Genomic DNA, 26,831 nt, shown 5'->3' with positions numbered 1-26,831 from the left:
GTGTCATGTATTTTGAAATTGTACTTCTAATTCCCGAGTCTAAATCATTTATGTAAATGGTGAATAAGAGTGGACCCAGCATCGGTCCCTGTGGAACACCACTTCCCACCTTCCACCGTTCTGAGTAGCTACTCTTAACCCCTACTCTCTGTTCTCTGTTTTGTAACCAGCTTGCTATCAAGAACAGTATGTGCAATCTGCCAAGATCAGGCTGTGTGGAGTGAAGGACCAGGTAGCAGAATGGATGGAAAGATGGTTACAAAACAGAAATCGGAGGCTTTGATTTGCCGTGTCTGGTGAGTGTGACTGTCCACCCCCATTGTGTGAGCTGTGGGAGCTCATCAAACTCTCCCAGTTAAAGACTGACCAACAGATCAGCTGGAATCAAATGGTCACAGCCATGGAAGGAGAGTTAAACAGCCTGTGAATCCTTCCATAATACATTCATTTTACGCGTTTTTGTGAGGGGATAATGTACGCTATTTTACGCCATTGTATTTTCCAGTGAATATAAAATATGAATTTACCCTTCGTGCTATCACAGAGTAATGGTAGGCGACGCTACCCAGAACGCTATGCGCGGCTGAATACGGCCTGTCTCCCTCAGAAGGGTCGCTACGCGCAGGCGCGGAAAGTCCCGCCCCCGGAACCCGCCAGTCTGCGCGGAGCGGCTCCAGGAAAGTGAGCGGGGTTGAGCTCAGATTTAGCAACATTGAGTCTCAGCGGCTCTGAGACCCCGAATCAGAGGTGCGGCGAGGGCCCCGAGAGGAGAGAGGGAGGGGGCAGGCACCATTAAAGCGATGGTGCAGCGCCTCCCCCATCCGAGCCGCCGCTTCCCGGTTTCTTCTCCCGAGTCAGGAAGTCTGTGAGTTGATTGGCTGGTAAGTTTTGTAACTTTGTTTCCCTTTCTCCAAAGTTAGGAAGTTTGTCCAAGGAGCTGGAAATTAAACATTCCAGTTTTCATCAGAATAAGGAGGAGCTTCCCGAGATTTAAGTAACACCAACAGAGGGGAAGTGAGTAGCCGGTGAGTCTTCTCTTTTCTGGTTAAGTAGTGAGGTTTATTAGTATCACACAAGATCAGGGGGCAGGTTGTTCAACCTTGCCCGTCTAAGAGCGAAGTCCAAAGTACGGAAAGTCCTCATCAGAGAACTCCTCTTTGCTGACGATGCTGCTTTAACATCTCACACTGAAGAATGCCTGCAGAGTCTCATCGACAGGTTTGCATCTGCCTGCAATGAATTTGGCCTAACCATCAGCCTCAAGAAAACGAACATTATGGGGCAGGACGTCAGAAATGCTCCATCCATCAATATTGGCGACCACGCTCTGGAAGTGGTTCAAGAGTTCACCTACCTAGGCTCAACTATCACCAGTAACCTGTCTCTAGATGCAGAAATCAACAAGCGCATGGGTAAGGCTTCTACTGCTATGTCCAGACTGGCCAAGAGAGTGTGGGAAAATGGCGCACTGACACGGAACACAAAAGTCCGAGTGTATCAGGCCTGTGTCCTCAGTACCTTGCTCTATGGCAGCAAGGCCTGGACAATGTATGCCAGCCAAGAGCGACGTCTCAATTCATTCCATCTTCGCTGCCTTCGGAGAATACTTGGCATCAGGTGGCAGGACTATATCTCCAACACAGAAGTCCTTGAAGCGGCCAACACCCCCAGCTTTTACACACTACTGAGTCAGCGGCGCTTGAGATGGCTTGGCCATGTGAGCCGCATGGAAGATGGCAGGATCCCCAAAGACACATTGTACAGCGAGCTCGCCACTGGTATCAGACCCACCGGCCGTCCATGTCTCCGCTATAAAGACGTCTGCAAATGCGACATGAAATCCTGTGACATTGATCACAAGTCGTGGGAGTCAGTTGCCAGCATTCGCCAGAGCTGGCGGGCAGCCATAAAGACAGGGCTAAATTGTGGCGAGTCGAAGAGACTTAGTAGTTGGCAGGAAAAAAGACAGAGGCGCAAGGGGAGAGCCAACTGTGCAACAGCCCCGACAAACAAACTTCTCTGCAGCACCTGTGGAAGAGCCTGTCACTCCAGAATTGGCCTTTATAGCCACTCCAGGCGCTGCTTCACAAACCACTGACCACCTCCAGGCGCGTATCCATTGTCTCTCGCGATAAGGACGCCCAAAAGAAGAAGAAAGGTTCATTTTCTAATAGACAGAGGAATGGCAGGGCTGTTGCAAGCTCTGCAGTGCTATAGAAATAGAAGGCACAGAAACAGAGAAAATTTCCGGCACAGGCCATTCAGCCCATTGTGTCTGTGCTAGCTGAAAAAGAAGTATCCAGCTTAATCCCACTTTCCAGTTGTTACGATCTCAGATAGATCGTCAACGTAAAAAAATACGAGAAATGAACCCCAAGACCAATTTAACAAATGACACGAGATTTCACGTTTTAAGTCTTTTATTATAACAACTGAATGAAAAGAAACCCCCAGTTAACTAAATAGCACTTTGTAAATAGCTGACACCCCAATTTACAATTGGAGATATTTTCTTTACTTATTCAACACTTGACTATCTCACACCACACTGATACATTACACAGTCCTTTTTAATGACAAAAGCCTTTGCAGTTACAAGTCCCAAATTCCTGCCAATGGTGGGGCTGCTCCGACCTCTGGAGTGCACATCCTGTGTAATGTGCCAACTCCAGATAACCATTTGTGTAGGAAGTATCATTGGGGTAATGTCACTGGAACATGGGTTCGAATCCCACCACGGCAGATGGTGACATTTAAATTCAATTAATAAATCTGCAATTAAAAAGCCATCTGGTTCATGAGATGGGAAATCTGCTGTCCTTACCTGGTCTGGCCTACATGTGACTCCAGATCCACAGCAATGTGTTTGACTCTGAAATGCCCTCTGAAATGGCCGAGCGAGCCTCTCAGTTGTCAAGGGCAGTTTGGGATGGACAATAAATACTGGCCGAGCCAGCAACACCCACATCACATGGATGAAGATAAAACAAGTTGCAGCAGCTCGAGCTCCGGTTTTCTGAGCATGAACTGCAGCTGGTGTCACTGCGGTGCATCCATGAGGTGAGAGATTTGTGGACAGCACGTTTATAGATATGGTCACCCTGCAGCTTAAGAGTATGGAGGGAGAGAGGCAATGGGTGGCCAACTGACAGTCAACAGGCAGGGAATGCAGGAGACCCCTGAGTGCATCTCACTCTCCAACCAGTATTCAGTTCTGAATACTGATGAAAGTGATGGTTCATCTAAGGAGTGCAGCCAGAGTCAAGGCCATGGCAGCACAGTTGGATCAGCTTCACAGAGGGTCACAAAGCTGACTGAATGAGCAATAGTGATAGGAGATTTGATAGGGGAATACACAGGCGTTTCTGCAGTCGCAGACGTGAATCCAGGCTGGTGTGTGGCCTCCCTCAGGACAATGTACAGCAGGGTGCATGTACAGTCATCCTGGGCCAGGAAACAGGAGGAGAGAATGTTGTGAATTTCTATCCTGGACTGACAGTGATGGTTTTTGTAAACTCCTTTTACAGGGGCTTAGAAGCAGGGGATATGCAGATGGGGAATCTCGAGCCAAACATCACATCAAGATCTGACAGAGTCACTCGATACATCAGGACCTGAATATCATCGGCTTTGAATGTGGAAGGAGAAAGGTTTGTCTGTTCTGTCTGTGGGAAAAGATTTCAGGTATCAGTGTGACTGGAAAAGCACTGAGATACACAAAGCCCTGGTTAGACCACACCTGGAGTATTGTGTTCAGTTCTGGGCACCACACCTTAGGAAGGATATAATGGCCTTGGAGGGAGTGCAGGGTAGATTTACCTGAATGATACCTGGACTCCAAGGGTTAAATTACGAGGAGAGATTACACAAATGAATCATAGAGTCATTACAGCACAGAAGGAGGACATTGAGCTTTTTGATTGGATACCACCTCTCTGTAGAACAATCCAGTCAGTCCCATTCCCCCACTCTATCCCTGTAGTCCTGCAGGTTTATTTCCCTCAAGTATCCACCCAATTTCCTTCTGAAATTATTGATTGTCTCTGCTTCCACCACCCTTGTAGGCAGAGTGTTCCGGGTCAATACCATTCACTGTGTAAAAAACCTTTTCCTCACATTCCCCTGTACTTCTTGCGCAAAACCTTAATCTGTGTCCCCTAATCCTTGTATCATCAGCTAATGGGAACAGCTTTTCTTTATCTACCTTATCTGAACCTGTCATAATTTTGAACACCTCTATCAGATCTCCCCTTTACTCCAAGGAGAACAACCCCAGCTTCTCCAAACTAACATTGTAGCTAAATTCTCTCATCCCTGGAACCATTCTGGTAAATGTCCTCTGCACCCTCTCAAGGACCTTTGTATCCTTCCTAAAGTGTGGTGACCAGAACTGGACACAATACTCCAGTTGTGGCCTAACCAGAGCTTTATAAAGGTTCAGCATAACTTCCCTGCTTGTGCATTCAATATCTCTATTTATGAGGCCCAAGATCCTATTTGCTTTGCTAACTATTCTCTCAATATGTCCTGCCGCCTTCAAGAATCTATGCGCATGAACCTCCCTGGTCCCTCTGTCCCTGCACATTCTTCAGAACTGTACCATTAATTGTATATTGCCTTGTGCTATCCCTTCTACCAGAATGTATCACCTCACTGAGGGTTCAATTCTTTTGAATTTAGAAGATTAAGGGTTAATTGGATCAAAGTTTTCAACATATTAATTGGTAGTGATAGGGTAGATAGAGAGAAAATATTTGGGGAATCCAGTACTGGGGACATAGTCTAAAACGTAGAGCCAAACCTTTCATTAATCCACCCCCTGGGCCCTGTAAACCTGAGCATTAATCCACCCCCTGGGCCCTGTAAACCTGAGCATTAATCCACCCCCTGGGCCCTGTAAACCTGAGCATTAATCCACCCCTGGGCCTGTAAACCCGAGCATTAATCCACTCCTGGGTCCTGTAAACGTGAGCATTAATCCACCCCTGGGCCCTGTAAACGTGAGCATTGATCCACCCCTGGGCCTGTAAACGTGAGCATTAATCCACCCCTGGGCCTGTAAACGTGAGCATTAATCCACCCCTGGGCCTGTAAACGTGAGCATTAATCCACCCCTGGGCCCTGTAAACGTGAGCATTAATCCACCCCTGGGCCCTGTAAACGTGAGCATTAATCCACCCCTGGGCCTGTAAACGTGAGCATTAATCCACCCCTGGGCCTGTAAACGTGAGCATTAATCCACCCCTGGGCCTGTAAACGTGAGCATTAATCCACCCCCTGGGCCTTGTAGACTTAAACATTAATCCACCCCTGCTGTAGAAACACAGAATTACAGCCCCGAAGCAGTCCATTCAGCTCCACTAGTGTTTATAATCCACATGATCCTCCTCCCAATCTGATTACCTTGTCCCACCCTGCCCCCATATCCCTCTATTCCCTTCTCCCTCATAAATGTATTGAGCCTCCCCTTAAACACATCTTTGCTATTAGCTTCAACCACTCCACATGGCAGTGAGTTCCACATTCTCACCACTCTCTGAGCAGAGAAATTCCTCCTAAGTTCTCTATTTGACCTGTTAATGTCTGTATTATATTGCTGCTCCCTTGTTCTGACTGACTGATAATTTTAAAGACCTCTATCAGATCTCCTCCTAGTCTTCTCTTTTCCAGAGAAAGGAGCCCCAGCCTGCTCAATCTTGCTGGATAGTAACATCCTCTCTGGTGACATCTTTGCAAATCTATTCTGCACTTTCTTCAGTCTTCAATATCCTTTTTTAATCTGGAGACCAGAACTGCTCACAGTCCTTCTAAGTGAGGTTCTCTATAAATTTAACATTCCCTCCCTGCTGTTACATTGTATTCCTCTAGAAAAGAACATCAGCTCTTTCTTTGCTCTCTAATCGACTTGTGTTGCTCCTTTTAGTGATTTATGTGACTCTGTTCCCAGATCTCTTTGCTCCTTTGCTCCATTTAAGTTCTTACATTCTAACCAATAACTGGCCTCCTTATTCCTCCTCCCAAAATGAACCAGCTCACATTTCACTATGTTGAATTTCATTTCCCATTTATCTGTCCAGTCTGCCAGCCTCTTTATGTCTTCCTGAGTCCAAATGTGGGTGAAGAACAGAATTCCCAGTGTACTTCACACCGTAGTTGATGGTCCGGGCACTCGGGTGTCTGTATAATTTATGTAATAATTTTGTTCACTGCCTCTCCAGCCTCAATCTCAATGAGATGACGAGAAAGTAATCATCCATTCAACAATTACCCAGGACTCCCAGTGGGTCAGAAAGTTCCCTATCAATGATTTCTCTACCCTTGCCTCTCTTGTCTCTCTTATATCCTTAATACACAGCCCTACACCATCTCCTTCCCCCTACATCCTCTGTGTATTGGAATTCACACCAGTTTCCCCATCTGTTCCTTGTTCTCTGCCTGGATCCTAAAACTACTGAACTCAGTCTTCCCCTCCTGAAGTCTACAGGCTCTAAAACTGAAGGCTGCTGTCCCTCAGTCCCTACTCCTTGATTTACCTCCTGTTCTCTCCTCTTTCCATCTTAGTTTTATTCCACTCTACGAGCCTTGGTCCTTCCCCTGGGATTCTCAGTATGAACAGGATGGGATGTGTTTTGAGACAGGATGTCCCAGCTCTCCACCCTGGGATTCTCCGTATGAACAGGGTGGGATGTGTTTTGAGACAGGATGTCCAAGCTCTCCACCCTGGGATTCTCCGTATGAACAGGGTGGGATGTGTTTTGAGACAGGATGTCCAAGCTCTCCACCCTGGGATTCTCCGTATGAACAGGGTGGGATGTGTTTTGAGACAGGATGTCCCAGCTCTCCACCCTGGGATTCTCAGTATGAACAGAGAGTGATGTGTTTTGAGACAGGATGTCCCAGCTCTCCACCTGTAATGGGACAAGGAGGGGGCCAGCTGGGCTGAATGTTGCTGCTTTATGACATCACTGCATTGCCCAGTTACCAACCTCCCCGAGCCCTGGTGATTATGGGCTGGGTTTACCTCAGTGCTGTTACCGGAATGGAAGCAGGAGCAGTATTCGAGCCTATTGAAGCCCAGGATTAATGGGGAGAGAGACGAGATCAATTTCCATCTCCGGTACGGTCTGCTTGGCAGTCGATAGGCCCTCAATATTAAGTTGTAAGATTCGGAGAGCATGCCCTATTGCTATAAAGCCAGAGGGTTGCTCAATGTTGAGACTGGTGTTTCTGGGGTGACTGGGATTCCGATAGGCAGCTCTTTGGGTCCTTTAATTTTCTCTCTGAGTTCAGTCTGCTTCCCCAGGGGTGCCTGGGTACTGATGGGGGGTGCACGGCATGAACACTGATCCATTGCCTGCCTTCCATCCATACGGAGCAGCCTTCCTGAGCAAGATCTACCAGCAGATATCCTTTAAATCAAGGATTGGGAAAGATGGGAAGTCATGAACAAGTTCCTCGTGACAAACCCCATCTATTGAATGGCAGGCTTTGAACCACCACGGTGAGAGTGGTCCTTGCTGAACAGGTTCAGGACAAGCCAGGGCCCCTGAACAGCCACCCTCCACCACTGGGGCCTCAGTGTAAAAACCCTTATGGATTTGTGGAGAGACACAAACAATGCTGCACATTACCGAGGAGTGTCCCCTCGACAGACTAAGTGTTGGACTAATCACCTTAAACTCAGCGAATGAGGAAGCTGACGCTTAGCTCCGGGGATTTGTATTTGCTAAATGAAAAATCAAGTTTTCCACCTTTATTGAGGGAGAGATGTCATTGTCCCAGACACTCCCTGTCCCTCAGTATCTGTGTCCAGAGGAGAAGGTGATGGGTTTGTGTTTCCTCCTTCAGTTGAATCATTGTGTTCATCGAGGTGATGGATCTCCGTGCTGGGGACGGGACATTGTATTGGTCAGAGAACACAAGAAATAGGAGCAGGAGTAGATCATATGGTCCATCGAGCCTGCTCTGTCATTCATGGCTGATATTGGGCTTCGTTGCACTTTCCCACCCACTCCCCTGATTCCCTGAGAGACCAAAAATCATGTTCAACGATGGAGCGTCCACAACCCTCTGGGGGAGAGAATTCCAAAGATTCACAACCCTTTGACTGAAGTAATTTCTCCTCATTTCTGTCCTAAATGATCGGTCTCCAAGACTGTGATCCCGTGTATTAGATTCCCTAACCAGTGGAAACAATCTCTCAGCGTTTGCTCTATCCAGCCCCTTCAGAATCTCTCATTCTTCTAAACTCCAGAAAGTATAGGCCCATTTTCATCAGCCTAGGACACCCCTCTCATTCCCAGGGACCAATCTAATAAACCTTCACTGCACTGCCTCCAGTGCAAGTATATCCTTTCTTAAATGTGGAGACCAAAACTGCACACAGTATTCCAGGTGCGGTCTCACCAAAACCCTGTACAATTGTACATTTATTTCTGGACTCCAAACCTCTTGCAACAAAGGCCAACATGCCATTTGTCTTTCTAAATCCTCATTGTAGCTGCATGCTAACTTTTTGTGTTCCTTGTACGAGCACACCCAAGTCTCTCTGAACGTCAACACTTACAAGTTTGTTTCACCTTTCAAAAAGGCTTTTCTATTGTGACCAAAGTGAATAATTTTACACTTCCCCACATTCTACTCCATCTTGTTGCCCATTCACTTAATGAGTTGAATTTTATTCATGTCCTGATGTTGGGATTCATGGCAGGGGGTGAGGGATCTGGAGGATCGTACTGGCAGTGGCCCACTGCGGATCCCGACGCTGGGACTGCTGGGCCCCATCCTCCCGAAGACAGCAAGGCTCTGAGGCTGCCATTTTTTCGCCTGCCGCTGCTCCTGGTGGCAGGAACATTAAATCCAGCTCAACCTGTCTGTATCTCTTTGCAGCCTCTCTGTGTCCTGCCCACAGTTTACCTTTCCACCTAGTTTTGTATTGTCAGTGAACTTCGATACATTACTCTCTGGACTGAATTGTATCGTCACGCCGAGCTCTCCGCGGCAGCGCGCTTTGAAGTCTGCGGCCTTCTGACGCGGAAGCGCCGACGCAGAGCCCCTGCAGTATACGCACGGGGGCCTCATTTAAATGGAGGGAGCGGAATGGCTGCCCACGATGACGTAGAGGGAGCGGCCGCCAAATCCCCGGCAACAGCGTCCGGCACCACCGCCATTTTTAAAGGGCTTCAGGCCCTTGGGAGAAATTGAAATGTTTAAATGGACCTTTTTGTCCCAGAAATGTAGTAATAATCCGTGCACACCTGCAATTCCCATTCCCAACCGCTCCCCCCCCCCCCCCAACCCCACCAACGAATGAACATTTAATTTTATGCCCCATGCCCCCCCTCAAAAGAATTAGTTCTCCCTCACGACCTTCCCCCACCCCCGAACGTTATTTCCATTGACCCTAAACCCCCTCTCACCATCCCCACAGCCAATAAGGAAGATTTTTCCTGCTTTCCACCCCCTCCCCCCCCCCCTCTCCCCACCCTGTTAATTTGTCTCCAACCTCCCCCAAACCAGTGTCTGGCCTCGGAACTCCGTGTGGAGTTCTGAAGGCGCGCCAGTTGCGACCGGCGGTGGTAAAATCAGCGTGGGCCGGCTGCCGTGACCAGTAAGGTCATTTCAATGTTTATTCAATTAATTTTAATATTGAGGTGAAGTCTCCGCCACTTGGCAGCGGGAGGGGTCGCACCGAGGCCTCGTCGCCGCGGGTAATATGCGGCGGAACCTTCTCGGCCTCATGGGTCGAGGCGGGCCTCTCCCCCAAGTATTTTACAGGCCTCCCCGCCACGATCCACGACGGCGAGGGGCTGGTAAAATCCAGCCCTCTGTCCCTTCATCTAAATCATTAGTATAGATTGTAAATAGCTGAGGTCCCAGCACTGATCCCTGTGGCACTCTACAGCCTGTCAGCTTGAAAATGCCCCGTTTATTCCCACTCTTTTTGCTTCCTATCCATTTCCCAATCCTCTATCCATGCTCATATATTACCCCTAACTCCATGAGCTCTTATCTTGCCTCTTGACCTTTTGTGTAGCACCTTATCGAATGCCTTTTGGAAATCCAGGTATCGAAGGAGAAAATAGAATAGATTTCTGACTAGTTTACTGTCATATTCTATCTTTTCCTTTTTAATCAACTTTTTAGTGGCCCGTTGTTGGTTTCTAAAACACTCCCAATCGCAGAACTTACTACTGTTCTTTGCAGCACTATATGCCTCTTTTAATCTAATACTATCTGTAAGTTCCTGAGCAAGCCATGGATGGGTCTTTCTCGCTGAGTTTTTGTTTTTCAATGGAATATATTTTTGCTGAACATTTTGAATTGTTTCTTTACTTATTTCCCACTGTTTATTTACCACCATACGTTTTAGTCTATTTACCCAATTAACGGTAGTCAGTTTTCCCCTCATACCTACGTAATTGACTTTGTTTTAGTTTTAGATTCTTGTTTGCGATTGGAGTATGTTGTTTTCAAACTTCATATGGAATTCAATGGTATTATGATCACTATTTCCCAGTGGATCTTTTACTACGGCATTACTAATCAACCCTGCCTCATTACACAATATGAGATCTAAAATGGCTTTATCCTTAGTCGGTTCCACATGTGTTGCTCCAAGAAACTCTCAAGCATTCAATAAACTCACCTTTCAGACTTTTTTTTAATTCATTCATGGGATGTGGGCATCGCTGGCCAGGCCAGCATTTATTGCCTATCCCTAATGGCCCTTGAGAAGGTGATGGTGAGCTGCCTTCTTGAACCGCTGCAGTCCATGTGGGGTAGGTACACCCACAGTGCTGTTAGGAAGGGAGTTCCAGGATTTTGGCCCAGTGACAGTGAAGGAACGGCGATATAGTTCCAAGTCAGGATGGTGTGTGACTTGGAGGGGAACTTGCAGGTGGTGGTGTTCCCATGTATGTGCTGCCCTTGTCCTTCTAGTTGGTAGAGGTTGCGGGTTTGGAAGGTGCTGTCTAAGGAGCCTTGGTGCATTGCTGCAGTGCATCTTGTAGATGGTACACACTGCTGCCACTGTGCGTTGGTGGTGGAGGGAGTGAATGTTTGTAGATGGGGTGCCAATCAAGTGGGCTGCTTTGTCCTGGATGGTGTCGAGCTTCTTGAGTGTTGTTGGAGCTGCACCCATCCAGGCAAGTGGAGAGTATTCCATCACACTCCTGACTTGTGCCTTGTAGATAGTGGACAGGCTTTGGGGAGTCAGGAGGTGAGTTACTCGCCTCAGGATTCCTAGCCTCTGACCTGCTCTAGTAGCCACGGTATTTATATGGCTACTCCAGTTCAGTTTCTGGTCAATGGTAACCCCTAGGATGTTGATAGTGGGGGATTCAGCGATGGTAATGCCGTTGAACGTCAAGGGGAGATGGTTAGATTCTCTCCTGTTGGAGATGGTCATTGCCTGGCACTTGTGTGGCGTGAATGTTACTTGCCACTTATCAGCCCAAGCCTGGATATTGTCCAGGTCTTGCTGCATTTCTACACGGACTGCTTCAGTATCTGAGGAGTCATGAATGGTGCTGAACATTGTGCAATCATCAGCGAACATCCCCACTTCTGACCTTATGATTGAAGGAAGGCATTGATGAAGCAGCTGAAATCTCTCTCCTCAGTCCTAAATGGTTTACCCCTTATCCTTAGACTCTGACCCCTGGTCCTGGACTCCCCCGCCATTGGGAACATCTTAGGGGCTTATAAATTGCTTCCAGCAGCATTTTTTGGCTCTTGCTATTCCTGATTTCTACCCATACAGCTTGTAGCTTGTTACAACTAAGGTGGGAGTTAATTCAGTCTCATTACTCCACAGGTCACAGTGTATTAGTAAAGTTTCCCACTTGCAGGAAGTTAGCCAAATTAAACACACTATATAGAACCATGGAAAAATTACGGCACAGAAGGAGGCCATTCCGCCCGTTGTGTCTGTGCCGGCTGAAAAAACTAGTCGCCCAATCTAATCCCACCTTCCAGCACCTGGTCCATAGTCTTACAGGTTGCAGCACTTCAGGTGCATGTCAAGGTACCTTTTAAAAGAATTGAGGGTTTTGGCCTCCACCTGGCAGTGAATTCCAGATACCCACCACCCTCTGGGTGAAAAAGTTTTTCCTCATGTCCCCTCCAATCCTTCTACCAATCACCTTAAATCTGTGCCCCCTAGTAATTGACCTCTCTGCTGGGGGAAACAGGTCCTTCCTGTCTACTCGATTGAGGCCCCTCATAATTTTGTACACCTCTATGATGTCACCCCTCAGCCTCCTCTGTTCTAAGGAAAACAAACCTAGCCAATCCAATCTTTCCTCATAGCTGCAACTTTCGAGCCCAACATTCTTGTAAATCTCCTCTGTACTCTCTCCAGAGCAATTATGTCCTTTCTGTATTGTGGTGACCAGAACTGTACGCAATACTCCAACTGTGGCCTAAACAGTGTTTTATACAGTTCCAGCATTACATCCCTGCTTTTGAATTCTATACTTCGGCCAATAAAGGAAAGCATTCCATATGCCTTCTTCACCACTCTATCTACCTGTCCTGCCATCTTCAGGGACCTGTGGACATACACTCCAAGGTGTCTCACTTCTTCTACCCCTCTCAGTATCCTCCCGTTTATTGTGTATTCCCTCGCTTTGTTTGCCCTCCCCAAATGCATTACCTCACACTTCTCCGGATTGAATTCCATTTGTCTCTTTTCCACCCACTCAACCAAACCATTGATATCATTCGGGAGTCTATGGCTGTCCTCTTCACTATCAACTACACGGCCAATTTTTGTGTCATCTGCAAATTTACCAATCACGCCTCCCACATTTAAGTCCAAATCATTAATATATACCACAAACAGCAAGAGACCCAACACTGAGCCCTGTGGAACAGCTTTCCATTCACAAAAACATCCATCGACTACTACCCTTTGTTTCCTGTCACTGAGCCAATTCTGGATCCAACCTGTCACATTCCCCTGTATCCCATGGGCTTTCATTTTACTGACCAGTCTGCCATGTGGGACCTTGTCAAATACCTTACTAAAATCTATGTAGACCACATCCACTGCACTACCCTCATAAATCCTTCTTACTTCCTCAAAAAAACTCAATTACGTTACTAAGACATGACCTTCCCTTAACAAATCCTTGCTGACTATCGCTGGTTAATCCATGCCTTTCTAATTGGAAATTTATCCAATAGATTCTAACAATTTACTCACCACCGAGGTCAGACTGACCGGCCTATAATTATTTGGCCTATCCCTCGCAGACCTCCAATCATCTGGTACCGCTCTTGTATCTAGTGAGGATTCGAAGATGATCCTCAGCGCATCTGGTATTTCCTCCCTGGCTTCTTTTAACAACCTGGGATGCAATCCATCCGGCCCTGGCGATTTATCCACTTTCAAGGATGTCAGACCCTCTAGTACTTCCTCTCTCATTGGGCTTATCGTATCTAATATTTCACACTCCTCCTCTTTGACTACAAGGTCTACATCAACCCTTTACTTTGTAAAGACAAAAACAAAAAACTCATTAAGAACCCTGCCCACATCTTCTGCATCCATGCATAAGTTCCCTTGTACATCTCTGATAGGCCCTACCCTTTCCTTAGTTATCCTCTTGTTCTTAATATACTGATAAAATAGCATTAGGTTCTCCTTGATTTTACTGCCAATAATTTTTCTTGTCCTCTCTTTACTTTTCTAATTTCCTTTTTTACTTCACCCCTACATTTTCTATACTCCTCTAGGCTTTCTGAAGTATTAAGATTTTTGTCATCATCATAAGCTTTCTTTTTCTGCTTTAACTTACTCTGTAAGCTTCTAAATAACCGGGGGGCTGCAGATTTGGCAGTACCACCCTTTATCTTAGTGGGAACATGCCTACACTGTGCCCTGTAGTATCTAGCTTTTGAATCCCTCCCACTGGTTTTCCACTGATTTTCCTTCAAGTAGCTGTATCCAGTCCACTTTCGCCAGGTCACCTCAGTTTCTTAAAATTTGCTTTCCCCCAATTTAGAACTTCTACTCCTGTTTTATCTTTGTCCTTTTCCATGATTATGCTAAAACTTACTGTATTATGGTCACTATCTCCAAAATGGTCACCCGCTGTTAATTCCTCCACTTGCCCAGCTTCATGACTGAAGATTAAATCTAGAATTGCACCCCCTCTCGTTGGGCTTGTTATGTGCTGGCTACAAAAGTTCTCTTGAACACAGTTCAAGAATTTTGTTCCCTCTGTGCCTTTCACACTGTTTGTATGCCAGTTGATATTAGGGGAGTTGAAATCCCCAACTATTATTGCCCTGTAGTTTTTGCACTCAGAAATTTGCCTACATATTTGTTCTTCTACCTCCCTCTCACTATTTGGGGGTCTATAGTACACTCCTCGTAGTGTTGGTGCTCCTTTTTTATTTCTGAGCTCCACCCATATAGCCCCATTTGCTGATTCATTTAGGATATCATCCCTCCTCAAAGCTGTTATTGATTCCTTAACTAATAATGCTACACCCCCTCCTTTTTTATCTCCTCCTCTATCCCGTCTGAAAACTCGATATCAAGGGATGTTGAGTTGCCGTTCTTGCCCCTCCTTAAGCCAAGTTTCCGTTAGAACAACGGAAGCAGCTGGAGCAGTGGCAGTCGGTGGCGGACCTGGGAGGAGGCGCATCCGGACCTGAGGTAATAAAGAGCGGGGCTCGAGGCCCTTACCTACCTTGGACCGGAGCAGTGGCAGTCGGCAGCTCTCTCGCTGTGTCGGTGCGCGCTGAGTTTCAAAAGAGGAAAAAAAACTACAAGTAACATTACGGGAGAACTGTAAGCTGATTGGTTGGTAAGTAACAGCTGTTATTACCTGTAAATAGCTTAAAAATCAGGGGGGAAAAAGTTATTTTTTTAAACCCTCAAATAGCTACTTTGTAAGTGATAAGATTAGTACTACTAAGGTTTTGTTTTAATTCGTGTCATTTATTAATAATTACCAATTAGAATAGTGCTATTTGGACACGGTGAGGCTGTGAGTTGTGTGTGAGGGATTTTACTGACTGGGGAAGAAGGGCGCAGGGAAGCAGCTGATTGGTAAGTAGGGTCAGGTGAGTTTTTCTACTTTTGCTACTGTTTATACTACTACAGTCCATTAGCTTCAAAAATAAAGGTAAGAACTTTAGATTGTAGTGGGTAGTGTTTGGAGTAGAACAAGGCTCCTAGTGTAATGAGTATTTTTTAATTAAAGTGAGTAACTAAATAATCTAAAGGTAAGTCATGGTAGGAGAGCTCGCACCCGTGATATGCTCCTCCTGCGCTATGTGGGAAATCAGGGATGCTTCCAGTGTCCCTGATGACCATGTGTGCAGGAAGTGTATCCAGCTGCAGCTACTGGCTACCCACATTACGGAGCAGGAGCTGCGGGAGGATTCACTGTGGAGCATCCGCGATGCTGAGATCGTCGTGGATACCACGTTTAACGAGGTGGTCACGCCGCAGGCAAATGCAGAAAGGGAATGGGTGACCTCCAGGCAGAGTAGAGGAAGGCAGGTAGTGCAGGAGTCCCCTGTGGCCATCCCCCTCTTTAACAGATATACCGCTTTGGATATTATTGGGCGAGATGGCTCAGGGGAAAGCAGCAAGAGACAAGTTCGTGGCACCATGAGTGGCTGTGCTGCACAGGTGGGGAGGAAGAAGAGTGGCAGGGCTATATTGATAGGGGATTCAATCGTAACGGAAACAGACAGGCATTTCTGCGGCTGCAAAAGAGACTGCAGGATGGTATGTTGCCTGCCTGGTGCGAGGGCCAAGGACGTCTCTGAGCGGCTGCAGGGCATTGTGAGGGGGGAGGGCGAGCAGCTGGTTGTCATGGTACATATCGGTACCAACGACATAGGTAAAAAAAAAAAGGGAATGAGGTCCTATAAGCTGAATATACAGAGCCAGGACTTAAATTAAAAAGTAGGACATCAAAGATAGTAATCTCAGGATTACTACCAGTGCCATGTGCTAGTGAGAGCAGAAATAGCAGGATATATCGGATGAATACATGGCTAGAGAAATGGTGTAAGGGGAAGGGATTCAGATTCCTGGGACATTGGGACCATTTCTGGGGAAGGTGGGACCAGTACAAGCTGGATGGGTTGCACCTGGGCAGGACCAGAACCAGTTTCCTCGGGGTGGGGGGGGGGGGGGGTGGGTGTTTGCTAGTGCTGTCAGGGAGGGTTTAAACTAGAATGGCAGGGGGATGGAAATCTGAGCAGGGAGACAGGAGAGGGAAACAAGGATAGAAATGGAAGAAAGGTAAGAAGCAAAAGTGGAAGGCAGAGAAAATGAGGACGAGAAACAAATGGGGCCATAGTGCAAAATAAAGCTAAGATGACTAACGATTTTAAAAAGACAAGTCTAAAGACATTGTGTCTTAATGCACAGAGCATTCACAATAAGGTGGATGAATTAACAGCGCAAATAGATATAAACGGTTATGATATAGTTGTGATTACAGAGACATGGCTGCAGGGTGACCAAGGATGGGAACTGAACATCCAGGGGGATTCAATATTTAGGAAGGACAGGCAAAAAGGGAAAGGAGGTGGGGTAGCATTGTTAGTAAAGGAGGAAATCAATGCAATAGTGAGGAAGGATAGTGGCTCGGAAAATCATGATGTAGAATCTGTACGGGTGGAGCTAAGAAACACCAAGGGGCAGAAAACGTTGGTGGGGGTTGTCTGTAGGCCCCCAAATAGTAGTGATGCGAGGGACAGCAGTAAACAGGAAATTAGAGACGCATGCAATAAGTGTCCAACTGTAATCATGGGTGAATTTAATCTACATTTCGATTGGTCAAACCAAATTAGCAATAATACTGTGGAGGAGGATTTCCTGGAGTGTGTGCGTGACAGTGTTTTAGACCAATACGTTGAGGAGCCAACTAGAGAACAGGCTATCCTATTGTATTATGCAATGAGAAAGAATTCATTAACAATCTTGTTGTGCGGGGTCCCTTGGAGAGGAGCGACCATGAATTCTTCATTAAGAAGGAGAGTGAAGTAGTTGAATCTGAAACTAGGATACTGAATCTAAATAAAGGAAACTATGAAGGTATGAGGCATGAGTTGGCTATGATAGATTGGGGAACTTTACTAAAAGGGTTGACATTGCATAGGCAATGAATAATATTTTTAAAACGTGTGCATGAATTACAACAATTCTTCATTCCAGTCTGGCGCAAAAATAAAACAGGAAAGGTGGCTCAACCGTGGATTACAAAAGAAATGAGGGATAGTGTTAGATCCAAAGAGGAGGCATATAAAATTGCCAGAAAGAGCAGCAAGTCTGAGGATCGGGAGCAGTTTAGAATTTCAGCAAAGGAGGAAAAAGAGGTTGATTAAACGGGGGAAAATTGATAATGAGAGTAAACTTGCGGGGAACATAAAAACTGACTGTAAAAGCTTCTATAAATATGTGAAGAGAAAAAGATTAGTGAAGACAAATGGAGGTCCCTTACAGTCAGAAACGGGGGAAATTGTAGTGGGGAACAAAGAAATGACAGAACAATTAAACACATACTTTGGTTCTGTCTTCACAAAGGAGGACACAAATAACCTCCCAGAAATGTTAGGGAACGAAGGGTCTAATGAGAGGGAGGAACTGAAGAAAATCAGTATTAGTAAAAAAATAGTGCTAGGGAAATTAATGGGGTTAAAGGCTGACAAATCCCCAGGGCCTGATCAGCTACATCCCAGAGTACTAAAGGAAGTGGCTCTGGAAATAGTAGATGCATTGGTGGTCATCTTCCAAAATTCTATAGACTCTGGAGCAGTTCCTACAGATTGGAGGGTGGCAAATGTAACCCCAATTTAAAAAAGGAGGGAGAGAAAACAGGGAATTACAGACCAGTTAGCCTTACATCAGTAGTGGGGAAAATGTTAGAGCCTATTATAAAGGATGTGATAGCAGAACACCTGGAAAGCATAAACGGGATTGGACAAAGTCAGCGTGGGTTTATGAAAGGGAAATCATGCTTAACAAATCTACTGGAGTTTTTTGAGGATGTAATTAGAAGAATAGATAAGGGAGAACCAGTGGATGTGGTGTATTTGGATTTTCAGAAGGCTTTTGATAAGGTCTCACATAAGAGGTGAGTGTGCAAAATTAAAGCACATGGGATTGGGGATAATATACTGGCATGGATTAAGAATTGATTGACAGACAGGAAACAGAGAGTAGGAATAAACAGGTCTTTTTCTGGGTGGCAGACAGTGACTAGTGGGGTGCTGCAGGGATCAGTGCTTGGGACCCAGTTATTCATAATATATATTAATGACTTGGGTGAGAGAACTAATGTAACACTTCCAAGTTTGCAGACGACACAAAGCTGGGGGCAAACGTGAGCTGTGAGGAGGATGCAAATAGGCTCCAATGTGATTTGGACAAGTTGGGTGAGTGGGCAAATGCATGGCAGTTGCAGTATAATGTGGATAAATGTGAGATAATCTACTTTGATTGTGAAAACAGAAAGGCAGATTATTATCTGAATGATAGATTGGGAAAGGGGGAGGTGCAACGAGACCTGGGTGTCCTTGTACACCAGTCGCTGAAAGCAAGTATTCAGGTGCAGCAAGCAATTAGGAAGGTGAATGGTATGTTGGCCTTCATTGCAAGAGGATTTAAGTACAGGAGCAGGGATGTCTTACTGCAGTAATACAGGGCCTTGGTGAGACCACATCTGGAGTATTATGAGCAGTTGTGTTCTCCTTATCTGAGGAAGGATGTTCTGGCCATGGAGGGTGTGAAGAAGATTTACTCAGCTGATTCCTGGGATGGCAGGATTGACATATGAGGAGAGATTGGATCGACTAGACCTATATTCACTAGAGTTTAGAAGAATGAGAGGGGATCTCATAGAAACCTATAAAATTCTAACAGGACTAGACAGGGTAGATGCAGGGAGGATGTGCCTGGTGGCTGAGGAGTCCAGAACCAGGGGTCACATTCTCAGGATACAGGGTAAACCTTTCAGGACTGAGATGAGGAGAAATTTCTTCACCCAGAGAGTGATGAGCCTGTGGAATTCATTACCACGGAAAGCAGTTGAGGCCAAAACATTGTATGTTTTCAAGAAAGTGTTAGATATAGCTCTTGGGGTGAAAGGGATCAAAGGATATGGGGGAAAAGCGGGAACAGGTTACTGAATTAGACGATCAGCCATGATCTTTTTTGAATGGTGGAGCAGGCCTGAAGGGCCGAATGGCCTACTCCTGCTCCTATTTTCTATGTTGCCATGTGTCTATCCGTGCCCTCAGCTCATCAGCTTTTATATAATTATATATTGTTATATATTCTATATTTTTATTTATCCTCCAGATCAAAGCACACCAAACCAGGTTTCTTTAAACAACAAAAAAATTATTTATTAATAAACCAAGTTTTAAGTGATAATGAAATAAATCTACACGTATGAACAGATTTTATAACTCCTTATTCTTCCTAACCCTCATGCACACTCACATCTATTACCAACTGTTAACCAGGGAAAACGGAGATATTCATTCTACAACAGTTTCTTGGGAATAATCAAATAACTGGGTTGTAACTTCTCGTGGGTTATTTCCGGATCGGTGACATGTCCCAGAGGCGAATAGTCCAATGCCAGTCGAAGTCTTTCCAGGTGAGTTTGATAAACTGTTTGTGATGGGTAGGCGTTCAAGGCAATTTGTCTGCAGCAGGCATCACACAGGTCTTTCAGGATCAGGTTGGAACAACAGGTCTACTTAAATTGTAAGGAAGCAGTCGAACAGTAGAAATTTTCTTGAGATTTCAGGATCTCTCCAAAAACACAAAAACAGAAATCACTCTTGAGGCAGAGATTTTTGAGAGATTGGAGACAATAGGAATTTTGCAACCTTCAACAATGCAGGCTTCCTCTCAACAAAGCAGTGTTGCTCCACAGAATGTAGCAACTCTTCTTTTTCTGTGTCTTTTCCTCTCTTCAGGCATAAACAGCAACAAGGGTTTTAGCTCCTATATATTGGATTTGCAACTCCTTCAAAGTTCTTTTAACTCCATGAAGAAATTAGAATTTTACTTGATACAGGAATTATTTTTCAAGAGAAAGAGTTTCCTCTGGGCTCTATTCCTGGCCGGTCTCCAGCAGTAACAGAACAACCCAAAAGTGAAACTAGCTTTTCAACAAGCAACTTAGTCACAAGATAGTCGTAAATCTTTCTGGTTGCTTGGTTACAAATTGCCTTGCAGCCTGCACTTCAAATATCACAAGAAGTCTCTGCAGCCACTGATCACAGTCCTTTTTCTCAGTCTTAAAGGCACACAAACCTCATAGTTTAAAAAAAAACATTTATGACAACATCATGATCTTCTGAGCCAAGATCTTTTCTCACTAATGTCCTTATGTCATCATTTACTATCCGGGCTACCCCTCCTCATTTGCCATTCTCTCTGTCTTTCCAAAATATTGTGTACCCCGGAATATTTATTTCCCAACCTTGGTCACCTTGTAACCATGACTGTAATGGCGATTGGATCGAAACTATTTATCACTGTTTGTACCACTAGTTCATCCATCTTATTGCAGATGCTATGCACATTCAGATAAAGTATCTTCAATTTCATTTTTTTTATTGCTATTCCTTGCATTGACATCGTTCACTGATGCATAATTACTTTAAACTCTCTGACCTATCCTGACCCACTCTGCTTGTCTTTACCCACATCACTACACTGTTCCGTTATCTCAACTTTTCACATTGGATTTCTAAATCTCCCTTCACCCAAGCCCTCCCTCCCTCTGTTAGTTTAAAGTCATGTCCACAGCCCTAGTTATACGATTGGCCATGACACTGGTCCCATCCCAGTTTAAGTGCAGTCCATCCCAGTGGAATAACTCCCTCTTCCCTCAGTACTGATGCCAGTGCCCCATGAATCAAACCCCGCCCCCCTCCCCACCCTGTTCCCACACCACTCTTTGAGCCAGAGCAGCCTTTATCAGCATTAAGAGTCCCAGAGCAGGGACAGAAGATAACCCTCGACTACCTTTGTAGATCAAAAATCTGTCTAGCTCAGCTTTGAATATATTCAATGACCAAGCCTCCACTGCTCACGGGGAAGGGGAATTCCAAAGATCAACGATGCTCTGAGAGAATAAATTCTCCCTAATCTCTGTCCTAAACGGGAGACCCCTTATTTTGAAACTGTGCCCCATAGTTCTATGAGGGAAAATAGTCTCTCAGCTTTTACCCTGTCAAGCCACCTCAGAATCTTTGTCACACATATGAAAAGTCTAATGATGAAAAAATAGAGTAAAACTGGAGTTATAAAAATTCAATTTTCCTTTAAAAAATGGACAATGCTGAAAAAGATGGCCGCATGCATTTTCGAACATTGCTACACTGTTTAGAACAAAGGATGCCGAGCAAGGTTGAGAGGTGTCAGCTACACCTATCCTGAAACATTCCTGAACTGAATGGGTTCTACTGAAACAAAGAAGATAGGAAGTGGAAACATCAGAACTGGGCCATTGTGTGATCACCATGGGGGAAGAGACCAAAGCCTCTCCTACCAGAATATGATGTGATAAACTTTTACCTTGCAAAAGGCAGGCCTCGAGAGAGAGAGAGAGAGAGAGAGAGGCACCCAAAAAGAAGCCTCACCAAGAAGCTTTTCTAGCTCAGAGCTGAGGACAAAATCATTCAAGCCAGAAGGGTAAGGGGTGCCCTGCTGTAGAAGTCTGCATCTATACTTATACAGCATTATCTTCAAAGTGAACTTTCCACCAAGAGAGAAACCGACAAGCACCTCAGGCTGCAAAAAATCAAAACTTGACTTGCGAGAGAATTCAACAGTTTTACCGTGAACCCTGAAACCCAACCTCAATTGAAAACCATTTAGCCCTTTCCCTGTCTATCTGTCTCTTTTAGTGTGTGTGGGGAGTGTGTGTGTGGGTGTAAGAGTAAGGATGTCTTCTGTGGTTTATTTAACTGATAAATATGCAGAACGGTGAGTTTGTCCCTCTAAATATTACAAACGGGTACATAATGAAGGGGCAATACCTCCTATCTCCATCAGAAGGGCTGGAACACCCTGGCTTGGGGATGGCCCTGCCCCCCAGAACCAGCCTGTCTGTGTGGAGCATGCGCGGTGCGGCTCGAGAAAGCTGAGCGGGGCCGAGCGCAGCCTCAGCAACACCAAGTCTCAGCCACTCTCAGGCCCCGAATCAGAGCTGCCGGGCCCGGCAGGACGGGGGTGGAGGGGGAAGGGGGCACATTCATTCATGGAATGTGGGCATCGCTAGCTACATAAAAACATAAGAAATAGGAGCAGGAGTAGGCCATTCAGCCCCTCAAGCCTGCCCCACCTTTCAATAAGATCGTGGCTGATCTGCCCCAGACCTCAACTCCTCTTTCGTCCCAGATCCTCATAGCCCTCAACTCCCCGATATTTCAAAAATCTATCTACCTTCTCTTTAAATACTTTCCGTGACCTAGCCTCCACAACTCCCTGGGGTAGGGAATTCCAGAGATTCCTTCGCATCTCAGTTTTAAATAAGTGTCCCTTTATTCTGTAACTATGTCCCCTAGTTCAGGACTTCCCCACTAGTGGAAACATCTTCTCAACATCTGCCCTGTCAAGTCCCCTCACAATCTTTTACATTTCAATAAGATCACCCCTCATTCTTCTAAACTGTTATGAATAAAGGCCTAAACTGTTTAGCCATTCTTGATAAGTCAACCCCTTTATCCCAGGAATCAGCCTAGTGAATCTCTTTTGAACTGCCTCCAATGCCAGTATATCCTTCCTTAAAAACGGGGACCAAAACTGTACACAGTAATCCAGGTGCGGCTTCACCAACACCCTGTACAGTTGTAACAAGATTCCCTATTGATAAACTCTAACCCCTGAGCAATAAAGGCCAAAATTCCATTTGCCGCCTTAATTACTTGCTGCACCTGCATGCTAACTTTTTGTGTTTCATGCACAAGAACACCCAGATCCCTCTGTGCTGCACTTTTTTGGAGTCTCTCTCCATTTAAATAATAGTCTGCCTTTTGATTCTTCCCACCAAAGTGCATGACCTCACATTTTCCTACATTTTTTTTTTAGAGATACAGCACTGAAACAGGCCCTTCGGCCCACCGAGTCTGTGCCGACCATCAACCACCCATTTATACTAATCCTACACTAATCCCATATTCCTACCAAACATCCCCACCTGTCCCTATATTTCCCTACCACCTACCTATACTAGTGACAATTTATAATGGCCAATTTACCTACCAACCTGCAAGTCTTTTGGCTTGGGGGAGGAAACCGGAGCACCCGGAGAAAACCCACGCAGACACAGGGAGAACTTGCAAACTCCACACAGGCTGTACCCAGAATCGAACCCGGGTCCCTGGAGCTGTGAGGCTGCAGTGCTAATCACCGCCACTGTGCCGCCCACATTAAACTCCATCTGCCAAGTTTTTGCCCACTCACTCAACCTATCTGTATCCCCTTGCAGATTCCTTATGTCCTCATCACAACAGGCCCTCCCACCTATTTTTGTATCGTCAGCAAATTTGGATATATTACACTCTGCCCCCTCCTCCAAGTCATTAATATAGATAGTAAATAATTGAGGCCCTAGGACTGATCCTTGTGGCACTCCACTAGTTATGTCTTTCCAACCTGAAAAAGACCCATTAATCCCGACTCTCTGTCCTCTGTGAGTTAACCAATCCTCAATCCATGCTAATACATTACCCCCAATACCGTGAACTCCTATCTTGTGCAATAATCTTATATGTGGCACCTTATCGAATGCCTTCTGGAAATCTAAATGCCCAACATCCACTTTATCCACTCTGCTTGTTATATCCTCAAAGAACTCTAGCAAATTTGTCAAACATAGTTTCCCTTTCTTGAAACCATGTTGACTCTGTTTGATTACATTATGTTTTTCTAAATGTCTTGCTATTTCTTCCTTAATAATGGACTCTAGCATTTTTCCAACGACCACCTGACTGCCTATAGTTTCCTGCTTTTTGTCTCCCTCCCTTCTTGAACAGGGGCATTACATTAGCGGTTTTCCAATCCGCTGGGACCCTCCTGGAATCCAGTGAGTTTTGGTATATTTTGACCAATGCCTCCACTATCTCTGCAGCCACCTCCTTTAAAACCCTTGGATGTAGGCCATCAGGTCCTGGCGACTTGTCTGCCATTAGTCCCATTCTTCTTCTTTCTTCTTCTTTGGCCTCCTTATCTCGAGAGACAATGGATAAGCGCCTGGAGGTGGTCAGTGGTTTGTGAAGCAGCGCCTGGAGTGGCTATAAAGGCCAATTCTAGAGTGACAGGCTCTTCCACAGGTGCTGCAGAGAAATTTGTTTGTCGGGGCTGTTGCACAGTTAGCTCTCCCCTTGCGCCTCTGTCTTTTTTCCTGCCAACTACTAAGTCTCTTCGACTCGCCACATTTTAGCCCTGTCTTTATGGCTGCCCGCCAGCTCTGGCGAACGCTGGCAACTGACTCCCACGACTTGTGATCAATGTCACAGGATTTCATGTTTGTCAAATACTTTGTCCCTCGAGATAGAGACTGTTACAAGATATTTCCTCTCATTAGCTCCTTGCTTATCTGATATCTGTGGGATGTTTATCGTGTCCTCCACCGTGAAAACCAATGCAAAATATTGATTTAAATTCTCTGACATTTCCCTGTTCCCCAATATCAATTCTCCAGTCACATCCTGCAAAGGTCCCACGCTCACTTTAGCTACTCTCTTTTTATATACCCGTAGAAGCTCTTGCTGTTTGTTTTTATATTTCTTACCGATTTACTTTCATAAATCAATTTTCTCCCTCTTTATTAGTGTTTTACTCATCCGCTGTTGGTTCCTAAAAAGAAATCCCGATCCTCTGGCCTACCACTAGTTTACGCCGCTTTGTTTGCCTTAGTTTTTGATTGGATACTCTCTTTGACCGCTTTTGTTAACCACGGGTGGTTCATCCTTCTCATCGAGTCCTTCTCTTTGACTGGGATAAATTTTTGCTGAGCGTTATGAAATATCTGCTTAAATGTCTGCCACTGCTCATCCACTGACTTTCCCATTAGTCTATTTTTCCAGCCCGCTTTAGGCAACTATTTCTTCATACCTCTGTAATTGCTCTTGTTTGAGACCCGACTCGCTCGCCCGGAAACTGAATTTGAAATTCTACCGTGTTGTGATTGTTACCCCCCAGAGGATCCTTAACTACGATATCTCTTATTAATCCTACCTCATTACACATTACTAGATCTAAAATAGCCTGTTCCCGGGTAGGTTCTGCAACGTATTGCTCTAAGTAACAATCCCTGATGCACTCTACAAATTCGTCTTCCATGTTACCTCTGCCAATCTGATTTGTCCAGTCAATATGCAGATTAAAATCACCCATGACAATTGTAGCGCCCTTAAACGCCTGTATTATTTCCCAATTTATACTTTGTCCTACAGTGAGACAACTCTTCGGGAGCCTATAGACGACTCCCACCCGTGACTTCTTCCCCTTGCTATTTCTTATTTCCACCCAAACTAATTCTACATCACGATCTATTACACCTATATCACTACTCAGCACCGCACTGATACCTTCCTTTATTAACAAAGCTACCCCACCTCCTTTTTCTTTTTGCCGATTTTTCCAGAACGTCGAATATCCTTGAATATTGAGTTTCCAGTCTTGGTCACCGTGCAACCATGTCTCTGTGATAGCTATCAAGTCATATTCATTTATTTCTATTTGTGCCATCAACTCATCTATCTTGTTACAAATGCTGTGTGCATTCAGATAAAGAGCCTTAAGCTTTGATTTTTTACCATTATCACTCATTCTGGTTCTAATTTTTGCTGCACTCTTCTGCTTATATTTTCTGCCCCTTCCTGTCACATTTTGATTACCGTTCGCCTCTTTACTACCCTGCACCTCTGCTCTCTCGTTTTGATGTTTTTAAACTTCCCTTCAGTTGAGTCCTCTTCCCCCCCCCCCCCCCACCCATTAATTAGTTTAAAATCCTATTTACAACCCTAGTTATATGATTCTCCAGGACACTGGTCCCAGCATGGTTCAAATGAAGCCCGTCCCAACGGAACAGCTCTCTCCTTCCCCAGTACTGGTGCCAGTGTCCCATGAATCGGAACCCATTCCTCCCACACCAATCTTTGAGCCACGCATTTACCTCTTTAATCTTATTTACCCTCTGACAATTTACACGTGGCTCAGGTAGTAATCCGGAGATTATTAGCTTTTGTGGTTCTGCTTTTTAATTTAGCCCTGAGCTGCTCATAGTCCCTCAGCAGAACCTCTATCCTCGTTCTACCTATATCGTTGCTAGCTATGTGGACCACGACAACTGGATCATTCCCCTCCCACTCCAAGTTCCTCTCCAGCCCAGAAGAGATATCCTTAACCTTGCCACAGCCTTCGGGTCTCCCTGACTCTCTAGCTTTGCTGCAGAGAACAGTATCTAGTCCCCTAACTATGCTATCCCCTATTACTACTACATTTCTCTTTTCTCCCCCCACTTGAATGGCGCTCTGAACCACGGTATTGTGGTCAGTTTGCTCATCCTTCCTGCAGTCTGTGCCCTCGTCCACACTGGGAGCAAGAACCTCGGAACCTATTGGATAAGGGCACTGGCTGAGGCTCCTCCTAAGCTAAATTCTGGATCCCCACACCTGCCTCACTCGCAGTCACACCCTCCTGTCCCTGACTACGGTCCAGAATGGATGTAATTAAGCTAAGGGGTGTGACTGTCTCCTGAAACACAGTGTCCAGGTAACTCTCCCCATCCCTGATGTGTCGCAGTGTCCGCAGCTCGGACTCC

General features: G+C 45.5%; 1 long non-coding RNA gene across 2 annotated transcripts in view; it reads left to right on the top strand.

Annotated features, from left to right (window-relative positions):
* Positions 1-651: 651 nt before the first annotated feature.
* LOC137349305 (uncharacterized) overlaps positions 652-26,831 on the top strand; it is a 35,946-nt gene continuing 9,766 nt past the window's right edge. For both annotated transcript variants that reach the window (XR_010969313.1, XR_010969314.1), the window contains exons 1-2: positions 652-881; positions 3,528-3,650. This is a non-coding gene — a long non-coding RNA (uncharacterized lncRNA). The remainder of the gene's footprint in view (positions 882-3,527; positions 3,651-26,831) is intronic.

The sequence above is a fragment of the Heterodontus francisci genome, chromosome 34 (assembly GCF_036365525.1).
Source record: "Heterodontus francisci isolate sHetFra1 chromosome 34, sHetFra1.hap1, whole genome shotgun sequence".
NCBI classification, from domain to species: Eukaryota; Metazoa; Chordata; class Chondrichthyes; order Heterodontiformes; family Heterodontidae; genus Heterodontus; species Heterodontus francisci.
This window is presented reverse-complemented; position numbering and strand designations above follow the sequence as displayed.